The sequence below is a fragment of the Schistocerca cancellata genome, chromosome 5 (assembly GCF_023864275.1).
Source record: "Schistocerca cancellata isolate TAMUIC-IGC-003103 chromosome 5, iqSchCanc2.1, whole genome shotgun sequence".
NCBI lineage: Eukaryota > Metazoa > Arthropoda > Insecta > Orthoptera > Acrididae > Schistocerca > Schistocerca cancellata.
This window is the reverse complement of record NC_064630.1, coordinates 614,663,501-614,689,528: the sequence shown is the minus strand read 5'-3', so window position 1 is coordinate 614,689,528 and position 26,028 is coordinate 614,663,501.

The following is a 26,028-nucleotide window of genomic DNA, read 5'->3' as shown; positions in this document are numbered from 1 at the left end:
TAGAGGGCTTCTCTTAATTTACTGACTGCTCGGCGTTAGTGTATGTTAGTACATTCCACAGTAGCGGTGTGCCCGTCATTTGTGTTACCTGGTGATTTTGTTGGTCAGTGTAATATCACCTAAGAGAGCTCTACCCCACCGCCCAAACTCCCTCGCCACTCTCTCTCTCTCTCTCTCTCTCTCTCTCTCTCTCTCTCCCCTCACTAACGTAATGATACACTACACGGAGAAAGCGACACGTGATGAATTTCTCCTAACGACAGCCATCAGCGACCGTTGGTGTGCTTTCTTCAAGACCCCTACGTCATTCTCCTGTGAATAGGGAAGAGTTGCAGCAACAGCGCACAACCGTCAAAGCGAGGGAGAGCGACGTCTTAAAGATCCACAGCTAATAATTATTGTATAATTGTGACAAAGAGCTACGAGAAGGAAAGGTAACTACGATTGGTGCTGAGCAACTGACATAAACCTTGTAATATTCTTTCTGTAATCAAATAAACTGGCAATAATTACTAACGGAAACTTCTTTCTCTGGCGACCAGATAGCGGCTGCACAGAGGTTTTAATTAAAAATTATGATAAAAGTTTGCTTGATTTCTTTCCCAAATTTGTGCCTGAATCCTTAAGAGCAGCGGCCGAACAAAGGAAGAACATTTCGTGTTAACAAAAGACAATTTGGGATAACGTTGCCCACAGAGATGCTTTAAGCTGTCTTAGTTATAGGGTTTTTCATGTCAAAATGCAAAATGAATGGACAGTAATGCTATGGAAAAAAAATACCAAAACTTGTCAGAGACTTCGCTGGAAAACTAACAGATCCAATATTAATAAATCAAGTTATATGTCCAGCTGCATTTTGCGTAAGTTACTTTATATACTTATCAGGTATAATATGCTCAAACAGGCTTTTGCAGTTTACGTGAGCGTACAATCACATTTTACTTCAAAGTTGTAGTCATCTATTAGTGCTGAAGATCTGACTATTAGAAAGGTTTAGCTGCTCTCTGTGAAGACTAAAACTAATGACTTTATCAAAACATGTTAGCAAACGGAAAGTCGCGACTGTCAGAAAATCTGAAAAGATGAACAAAAGAAAAATTAGAAGCTCCACATGGTAGTAACAAACAAGACAAGAAACACATTAAAAGATTGGTGGGTCAGTAAAAAAAGATTGTGGTGGTCTTAGAAAAGTTCTGGTATTAAGTAGTTGAAGTTTGGAAAAGGAAATGGGGAAAAAAACTAGTTACTGATATGTATCACAATGGTTAACAGGAAACGAGAGGAGGTATGCTGATCATTTCCAACTACTAGATAAAGAAACATCACCAATAAAGACAGAAAAAATGTTAGCTAGGTATAGGCAAAAGACAAATTTAGAATTATTGGCAATAGAGTTAACAGAATCTAAGAGAAAAAAAGTTAGCTTTGGGCAACTAGAGGGATATTTACAGAAAATGAGGGCCAAGAACATTAGTCATGTCACTACTTGGCACTTAAAGCTAATAAATCTGTCTTAATATACTATACTCTGGTCCCTTCCTTTCTCACTGCCCTTTATCAGGCCATTTATTACGTTTCGCGAGCGTCAAATTATTCTGACAAGAAACGTAGCGTATCATGTTTTTCTTCTTCTTTGTAAAAACACCCACTCCCGTAATGCTATAATCATTTTTATACAACGACATTAGCCTTTTGTAGCTTGACTGTTTCGAATTACTTTGCTGTTTCATCACTCTTCGTCTTAATATATGTAGGTATTTTTTGGTTTAAGAATTGCATCACGTCTCTTTTTTTCTACTCTATGATTATCTTCGTTATTGTGCTTGTATGTTCGTGAATCCGTCTGTAAGAGAAGTAAGATTGAGGGATAGACGCAGGGGTGTCAGGAAAGAGACCTTAGCTTTAGGACTTGTAGCAGAGTAACTGGAGAGAAAACGATCTTGGTGTAAAGAATCCTTGTCCTGACTTTCACTTGAGGGAAAGCTTTTCTCGGGCCAGCAACGTACCGCCACGACTTTAGAACGATCAGGGTGTGTGGAACGTTGTAGGAACTTATGCATTCACTATATGAATGCTACATTTGAGTAATACTTAAGCATATCATTAACAATCGGCAGAAAGCAGGTATGTTCGTGGACGCTTAATATCGCATGGTATAGCTTATTAGTATGTCTAACATCAGAATTGTTGCATCTGCAATCACAAAACAACAACGCTACAATTGGCAATACCTGTATGAAGGCTGGAGAGAGAATTTTTGAATTGGCAAATACAGAGTGTGTGATTCCTGAATATAAAGGCATATCTATTGACATACCGACAGAACAGAGTCCGCAAAGTGAAACATTAAAACTGTTAGTAACTTAAATTAAGTGGCAGAATAGTCTCCGTCATGCATTTTTGGTTTGACGTCGAATGGCAGAGTACTGCAATACGCTTTACACCAGAGAGAACTGAGGCTAGGAGAATTCGTACTGACCTCAAAAATGTTTACAATAAGTGCCGTTATGTGTACGAAAAACGACACTGGATACATAAACTCCAGAGTGCTATTTTTTCATTTTTTATTTAGATTTTCGAAAAATTTGTTACGAAATTTGGTACCTGAAGAAAAGTTTACTTTCTTGTGATTGAGTAGCAAGTCCTAAGAAGGAAGCTTCAGCGACAGTGTTTGGGCGATAAGGCAAAGACAAATGGCAGCGTGTAGTTTTTGTCATCACCCTATGAGTGGAAGTCCTGGCTTCGATGCCAGACACAGACCGAGGTGGCGCAGTGGTGAGACGTTGGACTCGTAACAGGGAGGAGAGCGATTCAAATCCTGGTAAGGTTTCTGGTGTTTGCCATAAATTACTTGAGTGAAGTGCCAGGATGGTTTCTTTCAAAAGAAAGCGGCTGGTTTCCTTCCCCACCCTCACCTATCCGTGCTCTTCCATCTTAACTGATGTCGTCCTCGAAATAGCTTCAAATCTCAACTTTCCTCAAACCTGAAGCCTCTCGAGTGCTTTTTTAACGAGTGTTGGCGTACTAAAATGTCGAATGTTGATTGTGATTTATCTGTTGTCTACTGAAGGTTGACAGGTTGAATTCGGTTCGGTGAAAGCCTTTGTGTTGCATGTAAGGAAGGCTACATTTTTTTTTGCCATAACTGCAGCCAGGACATTAATGTTATTACTGACTTCTGCAAAACATTATCATGATACCCTGGGTACCACTTTAATGAGTTTTTCTGTATGTTCATCTTTTAAGAGATGGTTGCGCGACTCGGCTGTTCGATGCATGATATCAAATCAAACACTTTCAAACGTCTAGTTTCAAAACTTATTTTATTTGGCTATCAGTTTCGGCCATCTTTTGACCAGAACATAGGTGGAAGATGGCGTAGTAAATGGTCGACACTGGTAGCCAAATAAAATAAGTTTGGAAACTAGATGGCTGGAAGGTGTTTAATTGGAAATCCTTAATCGTTTTCAATTCATGACTGTGTGCGTTCGAAGTTCAGTGGGACCTAATGTAGCCCCCCGAAAGGATTCAGCTGAATTTCCTCACCAACGCCTCCGGCGCCTATTGGAAAACATAGCTAGGAGAATTGTTAATGTTTCTTAGAATTTATCCAACTAAGTTTGAGATCACGAGAAAATTTGCAGAATATTGGCACAGAAAATACAATTTCGAGAAGGTTAGGCAAATAATAGAGGTCAAGTAATCACCGGCAGGCAGGCGCTGAAGAGGTGGACTACCGCTGCACGGTAACGCATCAGCGACAGTGCTGGAAGAGGAGCGTATGGTACTCATGTTAAGGAAAGTGAGAAAGTATGTCAGTTACGTGCCTCATAGGCATCAATACGGTCTTTTTGGAGCCAGTGAAAGGAGCAAAGACTGATGTGAAGAAACTGGAAACCTGAACGTGTAATGATAACAATTCCTCGATCAAATTTTCACTGATGATGAAGAGGCGCTCACTTTATGAGGTTGCAGTTTGTACGAAGTAACACGACCAAGAAACATTTGCTGTCATAAATAGGTTAGCGGGTACATATTCCAAGAAAGAGCTGCAGAAATAGCAATCGTCTAATAGTTGAATAAAGTGAATGTTGTGATGATCAACAGTACTGCGACTTAGTAGAGAAGAAAGTGAGGAAGCGGTAACTCTCGCTCCGGATGTCAGCACTTGATTCTGGTGGACGGAGGAAGTATGACGAATCTATATTACTGAGCTACTGAATATTAACAGTGATCCGGCCTGGGTGCGTATTTATGAGCAGAGTTTTCGTACCACCAGTAGAGTAAGGAACTTCAGAACGTCACCAGAATCCTAATTTCCAGACAACGGAGTGGACCACGATAACATTCAGAAGATGAAATTTTTAAAAAATGTTCAAATTTGTATGAAATCTTATGGGACTTAACTGCTAAGGTCATCAATCCCTAAACTTACACACTACTTAACCTAAATTATCCTAAGAACAAACACACACACCCATGCCCGATGGAGGACTCGAACCTCCGCCGGGACCAGCCACACTGTCATGAAATTTAAGTTCCATAAAAAACGACTAGTGCGAAAATCTTCTAGAGCGAAGAAAACAACCGTTTGCAAGTCCTACATCGATAACTCGTAGGTACTGCCACTCTCCAGATACGTAGTCACCGAGTGTGATTGCTTGTTCGCCTTCAGTATTGAAATTAACAGAATGACAAATAATTAACAATTACGCTAAGTATTATTCCCTTTACTTGTCATTATTATTGATAACTTCTTGTTATTAAATAATATATTCTTTGTAATTATCTAATTTTCCCTTTCTCCAATGTTATTTTTATTTATTTTCTCCATTTTAACATTCTAAGACCACATTCTTTTCATATAAAACTTAATAATAGTTAGGGAATGACATACTGAGTTGCGGGATCGTTCAGTAAACTATCTGTGAAATAATAAATTAAATTCCTTACTGTATTGTGAATAGCAGTAGAAACAATACGCGTCGAATATGGCTTGTAGTAAAATTCTGAAGAAAAAGATCATATTTGAAAACCGCAACTAGTAAAAGAAATAAACAATAAATAAATTTACTCTATCGTCCAGAAACGTAACAAAGTAGCTCATTTCTTTATGTATTAAAACTTGGCGTCAGCCTTCACACGAAATAAATTCAGTCTGAAACAGTGTAGAGAAAAGGAAAGCAAACTCACTTCAGAATTTTGAATTCTTCTATGAACATTGAGAAATAATGGCCTCAAAAAGAATAGCAGGGCTACGCGCTAATAACACAGATTTCTTCGTGCCACGAAATGCTCTGTTTCATGCGGTACTCAACAGCTAGCTTCGTAGAGCACTGGCCGAGGAACTCTGGTCACATTCAGAAAGAGCAACGCTCGAATTCTTTTCCCTCAGTTCCGACTTAGAACCTCCGCATTTACAAGGAAATCACCAGAAGGTAAGGTATCCTTAGTATGGCCATAGTTAAGTGCTTCAACTACCGTTCTGTTAAATTATTGTTGTTCCTCTAATGAACATGACAGACGAGTCACACGGAAGAGCAAACCTTTCCTACTGCCCTTTCTTATTTACACTTGTTACACTGTCGTTTCTCGAAGTCTGCAGTTTATTACTCATTGAAGTCTTGTGACGAGTTTCTCGAATAATACAGTGGTATTATAAAAGGTTTCAAATGGGAAATACCATCAGAAAGGCACTGCACGTCCGATGAAAAACTACACAGGTGACGACGAACCATCCGTGATCTCTCGAATATGTTCTATTGTTAAAGATTAAAAGCAAAAAAATTCTTTGTACAGTTTTACTTGGTATAGGAGGATGTGCAGTCAACCTCTTCAGAAAGGTGGGCTGTATGCCCAGTTATCACACGAGAGTGAGCCACACGAGAGAATCATGAGTTAGAGCCAACTCCAAAATCGTATCCCGAAAGCATAATTGGTGAGTCAGGAGGAAGGGTACGTGTTTTGACGGGTAATAGCATTACTGATTCTAAACAAAAACCTTGATGTGGACATAACCCCTATTCTGAGGGGTTTCCGAGATAGAACACTTTCGGCGTACATTTCTATTTATTTTCTGGGTTATTCATTGTCATTGTTTACAACGCACCACAGTAATACAGAAGAAGTTGAGACGAACATTTTGATACAGGACGCTTGTGGTCTATCATGTCGGAAAACTACCTCAAACTGCCCTACAAAGAGTACCTAAGCTACAGCGCACGAGCGACGCGCAAGTTTTTCATTCCCGCGATCTCTCCACGCAACCTGTTAGTCCTAGACAAATAATAAATAGGACCTATTTTTGTAGCAAATTTAATTGTGTAATGAGACACGTTTTCGTTGGAGTGTGTGGTTTTTGAGTTATTAAAGATAAGCGTACGAAAGTGATATTAAACGTGTTTTATCTCGGAAACTATTCACAATAGGACATATGTCCATATGAAGTTATTTTGTTCAGAAACACTAATACCGTCGCGTCTCAAAGCTTGTACCGTTCCCCCTGACTCACCCTGTATATAAAAATACACATACATAACTTGTTCCTGAAATTTCTCTGGACAACATTACGCGTACTGGCCCGTGGGAGATAGCGTATCTAATGAATTGTCACACCTTCTATCGAATGCGAGGATGAACAAACTGTCTATGTCTCTGTGCCAGCCATGGCTTAGTGCATTGCCTCAGCATTCGCTTGAACTCTTACATAAGAATATCCCGTCAAGAAGATATGTACGCAATGCAGTTGGTTTGTTTACTCACAGCGTTGCTCTTGACCGCTCGAAGACCTTCGCCGGACGTGGTAGTGCCGCTTCTCACGCCGGGCGCCGACTGCCACAGCGTGGACCAGAGAGGCTGAACAGGGAAAGTCTTCCAGGCGGCATCTGGGCTAAATGAGGCCATAGGGCGGTGGTGGGCACGTCCGGACTGAGGGAACAGCCGGCTCCACCGTCTGCGTCCCGTGGTCTGCTTTCTATTGCTGCGTCATGCTGTTGGTGAAACTTACAAGGAATACAGTCATAAGTCTCTTGTCAGCTACGTACCGTGGCTCAGGAGTAGCGTCTTTGACTGCTAATCCAAAGTTGCTCGATCTCAGTTTTGCTCCTAGCGGATTTAAAGAAAATCATTCGCAATGGGGCCCAAAGATTCTTCATACTACAGCCATGACTAAAGATGGTGGGGAAACGAACGTAGGTTACGCCCACCATCGTCCCCTTCGAGTGGGAAACTGCTCATAAAGCAGGAGGAGCAGCAATGATCAACGGCACGGCAATGGAAGAGGCAATGTAATATGACAATGGATAATGGATTCCACATTAAACCCCCACTCAGATCTAGAGTGGCTGTCAATGGGGAGGTGAAGAAAGGAACGGAAGTGTAGTGTTCTAGGTTCGGAACGTCGAGTGTAAGAAGTCTTAATGTGGCCGAGATGTTCTACATCTATATCTACATTTATATTCCGCAAGCCACCCAACGGTGTGTGCCACTGTCATTACCTTCCTTTCCTGTTCCAGTCGCGTATGGTTCGCGGGAAGAACGGCTGCGCGCACGAATGTCTCAAATTTTACATTCGTGATTTCCTCGGGAGGTATAAGCAGGGGGAAGTAATATATTTCATACCTCATCCAGAAACGCACCCTCTCGAAACCTGGAGCGCAAGCTACACCGCGATGCAGAGCGCCTCTCTTGCAGAGTCTGCCACTTGAGTTTGCTAAACATCTCCGTAACGCTATTACGCTTACCAAATAATCCTTGACGAAACGCGCCGCTCTTCTTTGGATCTTCTCTACCTCCTCTGTCAACCTGGCCTGGTACGGATCCCACACTGATGACCAATACTCAAGTATAGGTCGAACGAGTGTTTTGTAAGCCACCTCCTTTGTCGACGGACTACATTTTCTAAAGACTCTCCCAATGAATCTGAACCTCACACCCGCCTTACCAACAGTTAACTTTATATGATCATCCCACTTCAAATCGTTCCGTACGCATACTCCCAGATATTTCACAGAAGTGACTGCTACCAGAGTTTCTTCTGCTATCATATAATCATACAATAAAGGGTCCTTCTTTCTATGTATTCGCAATACATTACATTTGTCTATGTTACGGGTCAGTTGCCACTCCCTGCACCAAGTGCCTATCCGCTGCAGATCTTCCGGCATTTCGCTGCAATTTTCTAATGCTGCAACTTCTCTGTATAGTACAGCATCATCCGCGAAAAGCCGCATAGAACATTCGACACTATCTACTAGGTCATTTATATATATTGTGAAATGAAATGGTCCCATAACACTCCCCTGCGGCACTCCAGAGGTTACATTAACGTCTGTAGACGTCTCTCCATTGAGAACAACATGCTGTGTTCTGTTTGCTAAAAACTCTTCAATCCAGCCACACAGCTGGTCTGATATTCCGTAGGCTCTTACTTTGTTTATCAGGCGACAGTGCGGAACCGTATCTAACGCCTTCCGGAAGTCAAGGAAAATGTTTTCTACCTGAGAGCCTGTATCTAATATTTTCTGGGTCTCATGAACAAATAAAGCGAGTTGGGTCTCACACGATCGCTGCTGCCGGAATCCATGTTGATTCCTACAGAGTAGATTCTGGGTTTCCTGAAATGACATTATACGCGAGCAAAAAACATGTCCTAATATTCTACAACAGATCGATGTCAGAGATATAGGCCTACAGATTTGCGCATCTGATCAACGACCCCTTCTTGAAAACTGGAACTACCTGTGCTCTTTTCCAATCATTTGGAATCTTCCTTTCGTCTAGAGACTTGCGGTACACTGATGTTAAAGGGGGGCAAGTTCTTTCGCGTACTCTGTGTAGAATCGAATTGGTATCCGGTCAGGGAGCAATCAGCAAAGTGAAATGGAATAAAAGTAAACATATCTATTCAGGCGAATGTACTGTAATATTAAGAGCATCAGGAAGTGATGAAACCGAAGTATTATTTACAAACAACAGGAAGGTACAGAAAAGTCAGTAACTGTGTACTGTTCAGCGACAACAGAATGTCCAGTCAAATTAATGCGACCTCCTGTCAAAGGCCTGTATAGCCACCTTTTGTAGTGCGGGCCACTGCGAGTCGTTGCCGAAGAGAGTCAGTGACGTCCTGGAAGCGTGTGGAGCCGTGCCGACTCCACTCCAGTGGCCAGGAGCCCTATGTTTCTCGCTTGAGGCTCCATGGCACGAACAACCTGTTCGTGGTGGTCCCACAGATTCTCCATTGGGTTTAAATCCGGGGAGTTGGTGGCCATGGGAGTACGGTAAATTCATTCTGGTGCTCTCTGGATCAAGCACGTACACTGCAAGCCGAGTGACACGGTGTATTCTCCTGTTGATAGGTGGATCGTGCCAAGGAAAAACAAACTGTATGTATGGGTGGACATGATCCCCAAGGATTGATATTGATCCACAGTGCCTTCTAGAATGGGATTATTCAGGGAGTACCCTCCGACCTGGATACTTCCTACGATTGTTGCAGGGTGTTCGACCTCAGATCATTCATGCGGTACATGCTAACGGCCAGCTGTCCGATGGAGTATATAACGTGATTGATTTCAAAAGGCCACCTGTGACTCTACTGATGCGGAAATTCATACCTTCATCGCCGATGAACTGCAATTAGCATGGGTATATGAATCAGGTGCCTCCAGTGGAGGCCATACGCTGCAACGTTCGCTGAAACGTTGTTGAGGTGGTTCATCTGGATGGTCAGTTGCTCAACAGTTGCACGTCTATCCACTTGCACACTTCTCACCCCCTGTCATTTATGGCCAGAAGTGCACAAAAGCTGCCTCGGCACCGGTTTTGGATAGCGCAGTTTTATAATACACGGTATAATTTAACAACGCGGCTCTCGAACCGATTACAAACTTAGCCGTTTCGGAAATGCTACCACCCTGACCTGAAAGGAAATGACCATGCGCCTTTGGACGTGTGATATATTGCTCGTTTTCTGCTTTACTACAACGACTGGAATGTTTTCCACATTCCTCCGACACACTTTACATACCCTCTGATGTTAACGCTGCCACCTGCCGTCAGTGAGTGTTAACTACACGTTGAGGTAGAATATAGGCGGTGGTCACATTAACATGATTAGACCGTCTCCAGAATGAGATTTTCACTCTGCAGCGTGAAAATCTCATTCTGGAAACATCCCCCAGGCTGTGGCTAAGCCATGTCTCCGCAATATCCTTTCTTTCAGGAGTGCTAGTTCTGCAAGGTTCGCAGGAGAGCTTCTGTAAAGTTTGGAAGGTAGGAGACGAGGTACTGGCAGAAGTAAAGCTGTGAGTACCGGGCGTGAGTCGTGCTTCGGTAGCTCAGTTGGTAGAGCACTTGCCCGCGAAAGGCAAAGGTCCCGAGTTCGAGTCTCGGTCGGGCACACAGTTTTAATCTGCCAGGAAGTTTCATATCAGCGCACACTCCGCTGCAGAGTGAAAATCTCATTCTGGAAACATCCCCTAGGCTGTGGCTAAGCCATGTCTCCGCAATATCCTTTCTTTCAGGAGTGCTAGTTCTGCAAGGTTCGCAGGAGAGCTTCTGTAAAGTTTGGAAGGTAGGAGACGAGGTACTGGCAGAAGTAAAGCTGTGAGTACCGGGCGTGAGTCGTGCTTCGGTAGCTCAGTTGGTAGAGCACTTGCCCGCGAAAGGCAAAGGTCCCGAGTTCGAGTCTCGGTCGGGCACACAGTTTTAATCTGCCAGGAAGTTTCATGATTAGACCGTGTATTACTCACATCAGGATATAAATTAAACCAACAGCAATATGAACTGATTAGTTACACACGAGATATGGGGAAATTAAATGGCTGACTGATAAATTAGAAAGCAACTTTATCATACAAAAACAATCACGCGATACCTTGGAGCTCAACTGGACGGAAAGCGTATCTTCACACGACACATTCAGACAATCTTAAACAAAGCAAGCAACATCGCGCACAAAATAGCCCACAACTCAACAGCAAATTAAAAGCTGCAGTATTAACCTATCGGGATACGGTTTCTATGTTCATCACAGGCTACACAGCAAGTATTCGGGCCCGCAGACTTCGTTGTGCGTGGAATAGGAAAATTCTGAGACGTACACAGAGATATGTGCTCCTCAGGAGACTGTGGCACTGCGCCAACCGATGCTCTACTGGTGTTCCTTAGAATCTAAAAATGGTTCAAATGGCTCTGAGCACTATGGGACTCAACTGCTGTGGTCATAAGTCCCCTAGAACTTAGAACTACTTAAACCTAACTAACCTAAGGACAGCACACAACACCCAGCCATCACGAGGCAGAGAAAATCCCTGACCCCGCCGGGAATCGAACCCGGGAACCCGGGCGTGGGAAGCGAGAACGCTACCGCACGACCACGAGATGCGGGCCCTTAGAATCTAGACGTTATGGTAAGATGTAGTACGATTTCTTAATGGTTACGCGAAAAGGAGGCTTCACAAAAATCTTAGATCAAAGGGCAACAACCAAGGTGGGAGGTAGGTGCACGCCAGAGCGACTGGGAAACAGGTCAAAGATTATCAAAAATTCCCGCGCATTCGAGAACGCCTAGACTTTGACCAAGCGAATCCCAGTCGGGGCATGGTATATTACCTAAAGGGACATAACCCATATCTAATCCGTGTGAAAAGGTTTAACAGCAAAAACAATAAAGTCTGTCTGTGGTCACGTAGGAATGTCCTATCACATCTTCTTTAACCATGACAATTTAATGGAATTAAGTAAACAACAGACTGATCAACCAATGTCCGAACATATAAAACAAAACGAATGGTGGACAAAAGTAGGCAATATTGCTAACACCATTTCCCTGCATGAGAAAGAAAAAAATTATCACGGTACAGTAATCAGGAAACCGCTCCCCTCCCGTACAGAGTCAACAGGAATAACGAAGTGCTGGCGAGTGGATCTAGTGTTGTGGTAAATGTAAATGCGAATGTTGTGTTACAGATTGTGCGTGTGCAGCCAAGATAACAACGTCACACGAAGCAGAGCCCGCAGTATCACATCAGCCCCACACTGCCACAGCTTCTACATCCACGTCGGTGATGGAGAAGAGGAGATGCACATTGAAGGGAGGCGCAAAACACGTGATGTGTAACGCAGTGTCTGAAACAGCCCCGACGTTTATTTCCGAGGTTGTTTTCTAACACAAAAGTAATAATATTATTGATAAAATCTCAAAAGTGGGTACTCTAGTAAATGCAGGATGGTGACATGCTCTGATGCCATGCCAGATCTTATTCACATTGATCTAAAAATGCACTAACATTGGTCATGATACATTATATACATATCATTCGTAACTATAACATAATTATTATTATTATTATCAAATCATTATTATTATCATTCCGGTTAGTATGCTGAAATTGACATTGTAATCAACAAAAACATTTAACAATTTCAAAAAAACACGTTAAAACAGGACCTATTATATATAGAGAGACTAAGTGTAAGGGAAACAATAAAATAAATAAATAATGGTTAATACAGGGCAGGGAGATGTTTCACACACTATCCTACTGGCAGCAGAGCTCTGCAATACAGGTCAGCTAGCAATAGCAAATAAATTGTTAATAAATCACAAGAGACATAGGAGGATACCAGGGTGTGGAAAAACAAGATTGTGAATTACTATTGTTCAATATAACGTCAGCTGCTGTTATTTTGCTCAGGTTATCGCTAGGTAATCTGGAAATGTTCAGGAACTTATTGTGCGTTCAGACAAAAAGAAAAGAGTATTGATTTTTAGTTATTTTAAGATAAATATATAAGAAAAATGATTTTGAGATTTTACTAGCAATCTAGTTGTAAATTTCCCCTCAAATAACTCAAGTTAACGTTCTCATACTGCAAACGAAACCTTATCCTGTCGTAAATGCAATTTTACTTCACAATTAGTCATGTTACATACCTTAGACACATGTACATTCTAGAGTCATTCGACGCAAACAGCGCGGGTGATTAAGGCCAAACAACGGAAGGAGTTTTGGGAAGCTTAAAAGATGTTGACTGAGGTTACCTTTACAATGAGTCAAGTGTCGGCTATAATTAAACACCCCTTTTAGTAACTTTGTAACCGTTTCTTCCAAAAAAGTTATTAAATGGAACGTTTGAAAGTCTTCAAGAAAACAATGGCTACCTACAGATATTAAAGTACCTCCAGAACAAAAAAGGGAATGTAAAATATAGCCACTACAAGAAAGGATCATGAAGTATTTTCATTCTATAAATACTATTGTGTCATTTTATGAAGTGTTCTAAGAATGTCTACGAGTATGTATATTTTTTGTAGAACCTGGTGGATACGGCAATAAAATCGATTAATATGAGCTACTGTTAAAAGAGAGATATGGAAAGATACGTTAAAAGATGATGTTAATTCTACTGAAGAACACAGGGGCATTGTAGAAGATTTTTTATGTGTAGTAGATATTTTTCACAGTTTCTTTTCAAACGTAAGTGAGGAAATGAGTTAAAGAAGTTCAGAAGTGATAGCAGAACAGTACAGTGAAGAACCAGTACAGATGAAATGAAAATTCGTCACACATTCCCTTCTGACATAAGGAAGATAATCATTCCCTCAAAAGTAAAAGTACATCTGAAGCCACTCAAAAGCAAAAGTACATATGGGGATGATGGCATCTCCAATAAGGCATGAAGACGTTGTGGCTCTATAACTGGTTATCTTCGCACGTCACATGCGTAGTACCTCATTAGTTCATATAATTCCTATACGAAAGATGACTCCACAGTTGTCACTAACTACCTGAGAATCTCCTTTGATAGATGATAGTCCTAAATCGTGGAGAAGATAATGAACTCAGTGGTTGTCACCCATCTGAATAGTAATGGGATACTTAGTCAATTACATTTCAGATTTAAAAAGGGGTCATTTACTAAGGAAGTTGTTTATACATTCACTAAGTACATAACAAAATTTATAAGTTGTAAAGTATCTTCACTGTGATTTTCTGTGATTTTTCTGAGATATTCGATTGAGTCAGTCATAATTCTCTGTTATAAAATTTAAGTTTCTGCTAGATACATGGTTAAGAACTTACTTAGATTAGTTCCTATTGAGGCAAAAGGACATAAAATGTTACTTTCTTATCACATAGTGTAAGCTTTCACGACTCGTATTGACATCACTTAGTACTTAAGGGATAATAGTGATCGATGTATAAAAATTTCTACTAACGTTTCCTCTCCTCCTATGGAAGACATTTTCAGAGGTAAAGTGCCGAACTACAGTCGGAGCGGAAAGGATAGGAGAAAGTTTTAAGTGAAGTTATACTCTGATGTTTGAAATAGAAACAGGGACGATATAGCATATCCACAGTGGGTGTTCCTCGGGATTCGATCATGGCTCCATTACTGGTGTTGCTCTATGTTAACAGTCTCCTATTTTATTTAAATCTGGAGGAAAAGAATCAGTCTTTCAGCAGATGAAACAAGCATTTGGTCCAGCCAGTCGAACGAGAACCCAGAGGGAAAGTGGTAAATGATGTTTTCCCTAAAGTTTTTAGTTGGTTTTGCAAAAATGGACTAACTGCAAGAAATGAAACAATACATGTCATTCATTGTTGTGCAATAATTAATATGCCTATTATAAAAGTAGTTCTCCATCAAAAAACTATAAATGATTAGAACGTTCTAAGTTCTTGGCTGAGCATCGATGAAAATTACAACTGCACTAAACATACAGTAGACCTGATGAAACGATTCGATTCAGATTTTCAGTCACAAGAATAACTGCGAAGTTCGGAGATATTGTAATGAATGAGTGTTTTGCATATTTTTGTTCACTGATGTTCTATGGGACAATACCCTGGAGTATATCATTACTTAAGTAAAATGTTCTCTTTGCACATTACAAATAATTTCACTGGATTACTTCTTTCAATGACATGTTTAAACAAGTGGGAATGTCAGCCATAGCCTCATAGCACTTTTATTCACTCATAAAATTTTTATTCAACAGTCCGTTGTAGTTTTACAGTAGTAGAGGTGTTAACCAACACAATACTAGCAACACAAATGGTCTACGCTACTTCGTAGTAAATGTGATTAGCAGGGAATGGTCACCAGCAATGGAGGGTGAAGCTTTGACGAGGGCGAAACGTCGTTAAAATTTTCAGACAAACGTCGGTCAAAGAATCCGAGACAGATGCCAACAGGCAATTTGTCAAAAAGTGACCTCGAAAGACTTCACAGTTTTGTATACTGAATTACATCATGGCGACACCAAAATGCAATACTGAATTGTATGGGATTCCACCTGAAATGAAAGTGAATCGCCAGGAGGGATCGCTGTATAACGATATTGAATAGTAAAGACTATGCTGCAACTGTGTGGATGCGAAGCGTTTTGATAATGTAGAAGCTGCATCACTAAATGCCACAGTAGACGACTGAGTCGAGGTAACATGAAGAACAGTAATAAAGGAAAGTAGTATTAGAACAGATAAATGTAGATGCAAGAAAGGTAACTGCTAAGAATTTGTTGGTAACAGAAGAAACTCGTACTATAGTTGCTCAATGTAAAAAAAAATACAAAAATACGCCAGGAAAGAAAGGAATACAAAAAACACTTAAAAGTGTATCAGTAGGATGGGAAAGGAAGCTAAAATGGAATCGTTGCTTGAAACATTTGAAAGAACAGAAAAAGGAAGGGTCGTTGGAAGAAGAAATTCAGAATAACTTTCAGACAATTTAAAAGCAAAGGGGCCCCATAGTAAAAGCGCTAAATCCGTCTTTTCTAAAATTTTACCCTCTACATCCCCCTCTAGTACCATCGAAGTCATTCCCCGAAGTCTTAATAGATGTCCTATCATTTTGTCCATTCTTCTTGACACTGTTTTCATTATATTCCTTTCCTCGCCGGTTCTGCGGAGAACCTCCACATTCCTTACCTTATCAGTCCGTCTCGTTTTCAACATCCTTATGTAACACCACACCTCAAATGCTTCGATTCTCTTCCGTTCCGGCTTTGTCATAGTCCATGTTTCACTAGCATACAGTACTGTGCTCCAAACGTACATTCTTAGAAATTTCTGCCCTAAATTAAGTAATATGTTAGAGACCAGTAGACTTTTAATGATCAGGAATGCCATTTTTGCCAGTGCCTACCTGTTTTTTATGTCACCCTTGCTGCGTCTCCTTTGTGATTCCCGATCATGATCAGAAATTTCTGAATGTTCTCACTTATGCTGCTTCTCATTACATTATCTATCTTCGATTCACTCCCAACCCATTTTCTGTACTCATTAGACAGTTCCTTCCATTCAGCAGACCATGTAATTCTTCTTCACTGTCACAGAAGATAGCACTGTAAACCGCGAATATTGGCATTTATATCCTTTCACCTTGAAATTTAATCCCAGTCTTGAACCTTTGTTTTATTTCCCTCATTGCTTTTTCGCAGTATGGGTTGAACAGTAGGGGGTAGGGCGAAAAGCTGCATTCTTATATTACAACCTTTTTAAACCGAACATTTTATTCTTCTTCCACTCTTGTCGTTCCTTTTTGATCCTTATACAGTGTTAATATTACTCGAATATCCCTATTGATTACCCGTACTCTTCTCGGAACTTCTAACATCTTCTGCCATCTGACGCGAATGCATTTTCGAGGTCAGCAAATTCTACGAAGTGTATCTATTTTTCTTCAGTCGTGCTTTTGTTATCAACCGCAACGTCATAATTGCCCTTCTGGTGGATTTACCTTTTCTAAAGCTGAACACATGGCCTTCGGGCAAAACATCAATATTATTTTCCATTCCTCTGTGTATTGCTCATGTCAGCAACTTGGATGATTTAAGGTGATAGTGCCATATTTCTCGCACTTGTCGGCTCCTGCTATGGATGATATTTTTCCGGAATATCGATGGTATGTCCCCAGTCTCAAAAATTCTACATACCAAATGGATAGTCGTTTTGCTGCCACTTACTTCAATGGTTTTAGAAATTGTGATGGAATGTTACCTATTCCTTCCGCCTTAATTGATGTTAAATCTTCCAAAGCTATTTTAATTCTTCTTCTGATGCTGCATTCCTTTTCCCTTACCTGCGACTCCTGTTCCTTCTTCTGTCGCTCCCAGCACTTAAATATGGTTTGCAGACTAATCATGAAGACGTAGATGTATCACGTCAGCAGACCAGTCCTTCCCCCACAGAAGGGGGGTATGGCATGAACACGTGCCACGCGCGACTCGGTTATAACTTTCTAATTCACTACATAAATGGTTCAAATGGTTCTGAGCACTATGGGACTTAACATCTGAGGTCATCAGTCCCCTAGAACTTAAAACTACTTAAACCTAACTAACCTAAGGACTTCACACACATCCATGCCTGAGGCAGGATTCGAACCTGCGACTGTAGCGGTCGCGCGGTTTCAGACTGAAGCGCCTAGAACCACTCGGCCACACCACCCGGCTCACTACATAAATAATTAGAACATTCCACGCAATGCATTTCCTTATGCACTTTGCTTACCATGAACCCTCCGGTGTACACAACGACATTTCTTACATAATATGAAAGCTACTGGAAGGAGACTGGAGGAATACTGTAAGTGTGGCCATGAGACACTGAGCCAACATCCAACTTTCCAGCATTAAGGTTAACGCATGACTCAAGTGGGTTGGTCTGCATTGAACATACACCAGCAGACACACTAAGAATGAGAGAAACTCCTGTATTCGGATTACTTCCAAATTCTGGCTCTCTTACCTACTGATGTATATGCAGTATTTTATAGGCAGCTTAGAACTGAGTTGCAGTGAAATTGTTGTTATCATTGCCATACCTTTGATAGAGCTAAAATGTTTCAATGGGGTCTTATAATAGCTCATAAGAGAACGAGACTTTAAGTGTTGGTGAAGATCTGCTAATCAGTGAAACATATGACTTTCTTAAACTCTGTATACGACTTAGAAAACCACTCTTTGGTTTTATATACAAAACAGAGGACGCTTTTGAATGAAGTCTTAGCTCCAGTATATATTTTTCCAATTCATCAAGGAATGGCAAAGTATAAACAGCTGTCTGCATTGACAGAGGAGATCTGCAGCCCTTAACTAATGGATTTCTACAATTAAAACATTCAAAAGATGCTTCGTTATCCTTATGAACCAAACTGTTGGTTCACACCCTTTAAAGCCGTGTAGGTGTAAATTTTTATCTATAAATTGTAAGACACTAGCAACACTAACACTCAAGGATTGTACAGTAGTGCTAAAAATCATTTTATGGCGATACCAATCAACATGTTTTGTCCTTACATCTGTAGCAGCCAGAAGTGTAACCATCTTTTGCTGCCATATAATTTAACTATAGAATTTCATTTTACTGGCTTTTCATTAACATCAAAAATGGTACCCTTACCAGCAACGATATTGTGTGTCAACTTGAACATGTGGCACGCATCCAGCAAAAACGAATTTCACCTTCACAGAGTGCGCGGTTAAAAAATATTTTCTTCTGGATGTTGAAAGAGGTGCACCAAGTTTATGTGCTGAAAAAGTGTTCCATGAGAGACATTAAAAGCCACAGATATTACCCCCACGCCAGTATCATAAGTGAAATTCAAAGCCTCATTAAGAGGGCTGTATTTCTCAACAGCACATACACCATTGACAATAAATACCCAATTGTAATTTTCCATGAGGGATTTACAGGCAGATAGGGATAATCTGTATATCCCACAAACTTATTTCTACGAAATTCGTTTCCTTATTGCAATTTGATCGAAGGACATAGCACAAAGCAATTTCTGTGTTTGCTTAGGTGTTCTTGACTCTTTATTCTAGCTGCTGTAGCCGTTTCACTACTTAATCCTGGATCGTCAGGAACAACACTGCACCACCGTCTTAATGTCCGTGGGTGTGCATAGATGTACTGAAATATTTTCTAATGTAATTACCTGCTTTGATGTTGTACAAGTGCAATGTTAAAGGAAAGGTCTGAAGTGCTTGTGGATACTTTTCTTTCACATGTCCTCTTTGCACATGCTGTAGCGATTCTGACATTCTAGGTGGCATCATCTAACATCTGTAAGCCAGACTTGCAAGGACATATGAACACTAGTCTGTAAACAGTTGCATATCAAGGTATTAGAGACAATGTAGATATACAGGAGCTTACCTTGAGTTAATCAGCCATGGATTCACATATAATGTGATTCTTTTCAAGATCACTTACCAAAAACTTTAAACATAAAGCTCTTTTCTTCATCCTGCTAGATGAACGCTTGAAATTACTGATCTTTCTGGATTTAATTGTCAGCTGCTTTTTAGCTACATTTACTACTTTTTCAGCTATGCCAGGAGAAGCCAAATCACTTTCTAAAAAGCGAATTGAAATGGCAATTTGCCTGGAACAATTAACTGGCTTCTTCATTCGATGCAGCCCAAGGAAAACCCCAGCAGAAAACCCGGACGGAAGCATTCGGACTAGCTGTGTCCGACTTTTGTAATATGAGAGTTAACATTCAGTCAGATAAGAAAGAAAAAAAAATACATCGTCACATTACAAGTTGGCATCAGATAAAAAATCGGTTAATTAATAATACAATATTTGATCACGTTATTGGTTACGTCATGGCACATTTCTACATAGATATGCAAATGGAATGATATTATTTATTCATTCATTTCTTAAAAGTTCAGTGCTCTTTAATACAAAAAATAAGTCCTTTAAGTGTGAGTTATTAATAACAGTTCATCATTAGTTCAATGTCTGTTAATACAAAATATAGTTTGATTGTAAGTAGATGCACATTCAATGTTGAAGTTTTCAAGTTCACGGATCACTGTGTACACAACAATGTGGTGCATGCCGACATATGAGACATGTTAACATATGTGAGGTACTATGCAAGTTTTCTAGTAATTCACTTCATTGCAAGGGAAAGGTCCATTTCTCACTGGCACTGTAAATTGCTATTCATGGTGTTAAAATTCTGCTATTTGTTTCTTAATATATTAATGTTTAAAGGTTACGCACACCAGTTATTTTGTAAGTTCGTCGTATACACATTTAGAAACTGATAGCAATTGAATCATCAGCGTTGTGGTATCAGAAGCAGGCGGTGTGAATGACTGGAATGTGGTCGTTGGTGATTGGCTTTAATGACGGTCATAGGTGTGTAGTGTCGATGAGCGGTATGTTCACTGTGGGAGGCATCAATTACATGGGCGTGGTCGGCGGCTCCCACCAGCGGCTGAGCCTCAGTCTGCTGGACAGCAAACTCGCCGTAGGCAGCCGATGATGATAGTACCATTTGTTGTTGTTGTGGTCTTCGACACTGAGACTGGTTTGATGCAGCTCTCCATGCTACTTTATCCTGTGCAAGCTTCTTCATCTCCCAGTACCTACTGCAACCTACATCCTTCTGAATCTGCTTAGTGTATTCTTCCCTTGGTCTCCCTCTACGATTTTTACCCTCCACGCTCCCCTCCTGTACTAAATTGGTGATCCCTTGATGCCTCAGAACATGTCCTACCAACCGATCCCTTCTTCTGGTCAAGTTGTGCCACAAACTTCTCTTCTCCCCTATTCTATTCAATACTTCCTCATTAGTTATGTGATCTACCCATCTAATCTTCAGCATTCTTTTGTAGCACCACATTTCGAAACCTTCTATTCTCTTCTTGTCCAAACTATTTATCGTCCATGTTTCACTTCCATACATCGCTACACTCCATACAAATACTTTCAGAAATGACTTCCTGACACTTAAATCTATACTCGATGTTAACAATTTCTCTTCTTCAGAAACGCTTTCCTTGCCATTGCCAGTCTACATTATATATCCTCTCTACTTCGACCATCATCAGTAATTTTGCTCCCCAAATAGCAAAACTCTTTTACTACTTTAAGTGTCTCATTTCCTAATCTAATTCCGTCAGCATCACCCGACTTAGTTCGACTACATTCCATTATCCTCGTTTTGCTTTTGTTGATGTTCATCTTATATCCTCCTTTCAAGACGCTGTCCATTCCATTCAACTGCTCTTCCAAGTCCTTTGCTGTCTCTGACAGAATTACAATGTCATCGGCGAACCTCAAAGTTTTTATTTCTTCTCCATGGATTTTAATACCTACTCCGAATTTTCCTTTTGTTTCCTTTACTGATTGCTCAATAAACAGATTGAATAACATCGGGGAGAGGCTACAACCCTGTCTTACTCCCTTCCCAACCACTGCTTCCTTTTCATGTCCGCCGACTCTTATAACTGCCATCTGGTTTCTGTACAAATTGTAAATAGCCTTTCGCTCCCTGTATTTTACCCCTGCCACCTTTAGAATTTTAAAGAGAGTATTCCACTTAACATTGTCAAAAGCTTTCTCTAAGTCTACAAATGCTAGAAACGTAGGTTTGCCTTTCCTTAATATTTCTTCTAAGATAAGTCGTAAGGTCAGTATTGCCTCATGTGTTCCAGTGTTTCTACGGAATCCAAACTGATCTTCCCAGAGGTCGGCTTCTAATAGTTTTTCCATTCGTCTGTAAAGAATTCGTGTTAGTATTTTGCAGCTGTGGCTTATCAAACTGATTGTTCGGTAATTTTCACATCTGTCAACACCTGCTTTCTTTGGGATTGGAATTATTATATTCTTCTTGAAGTCTGAGGGTATTTCGCCTGTTTCATACATCTTGCTCACCAGATGGTAGAGTTTTGACAGGACTGGCTCTCCCAAGGACTTCAGTAGTTCCAATGGAATGTTGTCTACTCCGGGGGCCTTGTTCCGACTCAGGTCTTTCAGTGCGCTGTCAAACTCTTCACGCAGTATCATATCTCCCATTTCATCTTCATCTACATCCTCTCCCATTTCCATAATATTGTCCTCAAGTACATCGCCCTTGTATAGACCCTCTATATACTCCTTCCACCTTTCTACTTTCCCTTCTTTGCTTAGAACTGGGTTTCCATCTGAGCTCTTGATGTTCATACAAGTGGTTCTCTAATCTCCAAAGGTCTCTTTAATTTTCCTGTAGGCAGTATCTGTCTTACCCCTAGTGAGATAAGCCTCTACATCCTTACATTTGTCCTCTAGCCATCCCTGCTTAGCCATTTTGCACTTCCTGTCGATCTCATTTTTGAGACGTTTATATTCCTTTTTGCCTGCTTCATTTACTGCATAGTACCATGTGCTCCTAGGAATGTCAATTAATAAAAGACTCTTGGTTTAAATAAAGATTAATAACCATGAATAATAATAAAAATGTGAAACTCATTCTGCTATTACGTTGTCGAGAAAATGCGGCAGCTAATGTGTACATAAAAATGTATATTCTTTGAAGCAAAGGCCATTATTTAACGCCTCACAGCACAAGAAAATAAAAATGTCTTGTGACTAGGGCCTCCCGTCGAGCAGACCTTTCGCCGGGTGCAAGTCTGTCGATTTGACGCCACTTCGGCGACGTGCGCGTCGATGGGGATGAAGTGATGATGAGTAGAACAACACACCACCCTATCCCTGAGCGGAGAAAATCTCCGACCCAGCCGGGAATCGAACCAGGGCCCTTAGGATTGACATTCTGTCGCGCTGACCGCTTTTTCTTTTTTTTAGTTGTTCTCATTTTGTTCGATTTTGTTCGTTGTATTTGCTCGGTGCGGATGTCCCAGGACACCTGTTCAAGTTCAGTGTTGAGGCATTGACTCAGATTTTTATTACAGAGGGCAGCTAGCCCTCTGACCAAACACGCTGAGCAACCGTGCCAGCACCACTCAGCTACCGGGGGCGGACACAGCACAATGTAATTCACAGACAATAATGGTGACTCTTGCTCTTGTACTCTGGTCTGAATAGCACCCACGATCGGCCATTGCCTACGTAAACATAAACTTTTGTAATAACTTTACACTAATTACACGTTATCTAGCGTAAAATTGTTTTTATTCAAGTATTCAGTCTACCCCTCCTCCCAAGGCATAATATTTGGAAATTTATGGTAAGGTACTATGAGACCAAACAGCTGAGGTCATCGGTCCTGAGGCCTACACACTAACTAACTTACTAACTTACGCGAAGGACAACACACAGACCCTTCCCCGAGCTAGGACTCGAACCTCCGACGCGGGGGGCCGCGCGAACCGTGACAAGGCGCCTAATACCACGCGGCTGCAAGATATTTTTATAAGTTTTCAGGAAGTTGAGCCGAGTTAAGCGCTGCGAGAGTGGCAGCATTGTTGGCAGCCATTAACCACCATAGATAATAATAAATTTCTTTACAGTTTCCTTACACGAGATGCGGCTGCGAGTACGACATATACGTACTCTGCAAATGAATTTCTATCTCCGACGGCGGAAGCCGCTCGAACCGTGACAAGGCGCCTAAGACCAAGCGGCTGCAAGATATTTTTATAATTTTTCGGGAACCTGAGCAGAGTTAAGCGCTGCAAGATCGGCAGCATTGTTGGCAGCCATTAACCGCCACAGATAATAATAAATTTCTTTACAGTTTCCTGCACGAGATGCGGCTGCGAGTACGACATATATGTACTCTGCAAATGAATTTCTATCTCCGACGGCGGAAGCCGCTCGAACCGTGACAAGGCGCCTAAGACCAAGCGGCTGCAAGATATTTTTATAATTTTTTGGGAACCTGAGCAGAGTTAAGCGCTGCAAGATCGGCAGCATTGTTGGCAGCCATTAACCGCCACAGATAATAATAAATTTCTTTACAGTTTCCTGCACGAGATGCGGCTGTGAGTACGACATATACGTACTCTGCAAATGAATTTCTATCTCCGACGGCGGAAGCCGCTCGAACCGTGACAAGGCGCCTAAGACCAAGCGGCTGCAAGATATTTTTATAATTTTTCGGGAACCTGAGCAGAGTTAAGCGCTGCAAGATCGGCAGCATTGTTGGCAGCCATTAACTGCCACAGATAATAATAAATTTCTTTACAGTTTCCTGCACGAGATGCGGCTGCGAGTACGACATATACGTACTCTGCAAATGAATTTCTATCTCCGACGGCGGAAGCCGCTCGAACCGTGACAAAGCGCCTAAGACCAAACGGCTGCAAGATATTTTTATAATTTTTCGGGAACCTGAGCAGAGTTAAGCGCTGCAAGATCGGCAGCATTGTTGGCAGCCATTAACCGCCACAGATAATAATAAATTTCTTTACAGTTTCCTGCACGAGATGCGGCTGCGAGTACGACGTATACGTACTCTGCAAATGAATTTCTATCTCCGACGGCGGAAGCCGCTCGAACCGTGACAAGGCGCCTAAGACCAAGCGGCTGCAAGATATTTTTATAATTTTTCGGGAACCTGAGCAGAGTTAAGCGCTGCAAGATCGGCAGCATTGTTGGCAGCCATTAACCGCCACAGATAATAATAAATTTCTTTACAGTTTCCTGCACGAGATGCGGCTGCGAGTACGACATATACGTACTCTGCAAATGAATTTCTATCTCCGACGGCGGAAGCCGCTCTAACCGTGACAAGGCGCCTAAGACCAAGCGGCTGCAAGATATTTTTATAATTTCTCGGGAACCTGAGCAGAGTTAAGCGCTGCAAGATCGGCAGCATTGTTGGCAGCCATTAACCGCCACAGATAATAATAAATTTCTTTACAGTTTCCTGCACGAGATGCGGCTGCGAGTACGACATATACGTACTCTGCAAATGAATTTCTATCTCCGACGGCGGAAGCCGCTCGAACCGTGACAAGGCGCCTAAGACCAAGCGGCTGCAAGATATTTTTATAATTTTTCGGGAACCTGAGCAGAGTTAAGCGCTGCAAGATCGGCAGCATTGTTGGCAGCCATTAACCGCCACAGATAATAATAAATTTCTTTACAGTTTCCTGCACGAGATGCGGCTGCGAGTACGACATATACGTACTCTGCAAATGAATTTCTATCTCCGACGGCGGAAGCCGCTCGAACCGTGACAAGGCGCCTAAGACCAAGCGGCTGCAAGATATTTTTACAATTTTTCGGGAACCTGAGCAGAGTTAAGCGCTGCAAGATCGGCAGCATTGTTGGCAGCCATTAACCGCCACAGATAATAATAAATTTCTTTACAGTTTCCTGCACGAGATGCGGCTGCGAGTACGACATATACGTACTCTGCCAATGAATTTCTATCTTCGACGGCGGAAGCCGTTCGAACCGTGACAAGGCGCCTAAGACCAATCGGCTGCAAGATATTTTTATAATTTTTCGGGAACCTGAGCAGAGTTAAGCGCTGCAAGATCGGCAGCATTGTTGGCAGCCATTAACCGCCACAGATAATAAATTTCTTTACAGTTTCCTGCACGAGATGCGGCTGCGAGTACGACATATACGTACTCTGCAAATGAATTTCTATCTCCGACGGCGGAAGCCGCTCTAACCGTGACAAGGCGCCTAAGACCAAGCGGCTGCAAGATATTTTTATAATTTTTCGGGAACCTGAGCAGAGTTAAGCGCTGCAAGATCGGCAGCATTGTTGGCAGCCATTAACCGCCACAGATAATAATAAATTTCTTTACAGTTTCCTGCACGAGATGCGGCTGCGAGTACGACATATACGTACTCTGCAAATGAATTTCTATCTCCGACGGCGGAAGCCGCTCGAACCGTGACAAGGCGCCTAAGACCAAGCAGCTGCAAGATATTTTTATAATTTTTCGGGAACCTGAGCAGAGTTAAGCGCTGCAAGATTGGCAGCATTGTTGGCAGCCATTAACCGCCACAGATAATAATAAATTTCTTTACAGTTTCCTGCACGAGATGCGGCTGCGAGTACGACATATACGTACTCTGCAAATGAATTTCTATCTCCGACGGCGGAAGCCGCTCGAACCGTGACAAGGCGCCTAAGACCAAGCGGCTGCAAGATATTTTTATAATTTTTCGGGAACCTGAGCAGAGTTCAGCGCTGCAAGATCGGCAGCATTGTTGGCAGCCATTAACCGCCACAGATAATAATAAATTTCTTTACAGTTTCCTGCACGAGATGCGGCTGCGAGTACGACATATACGTACTCTGCAAATG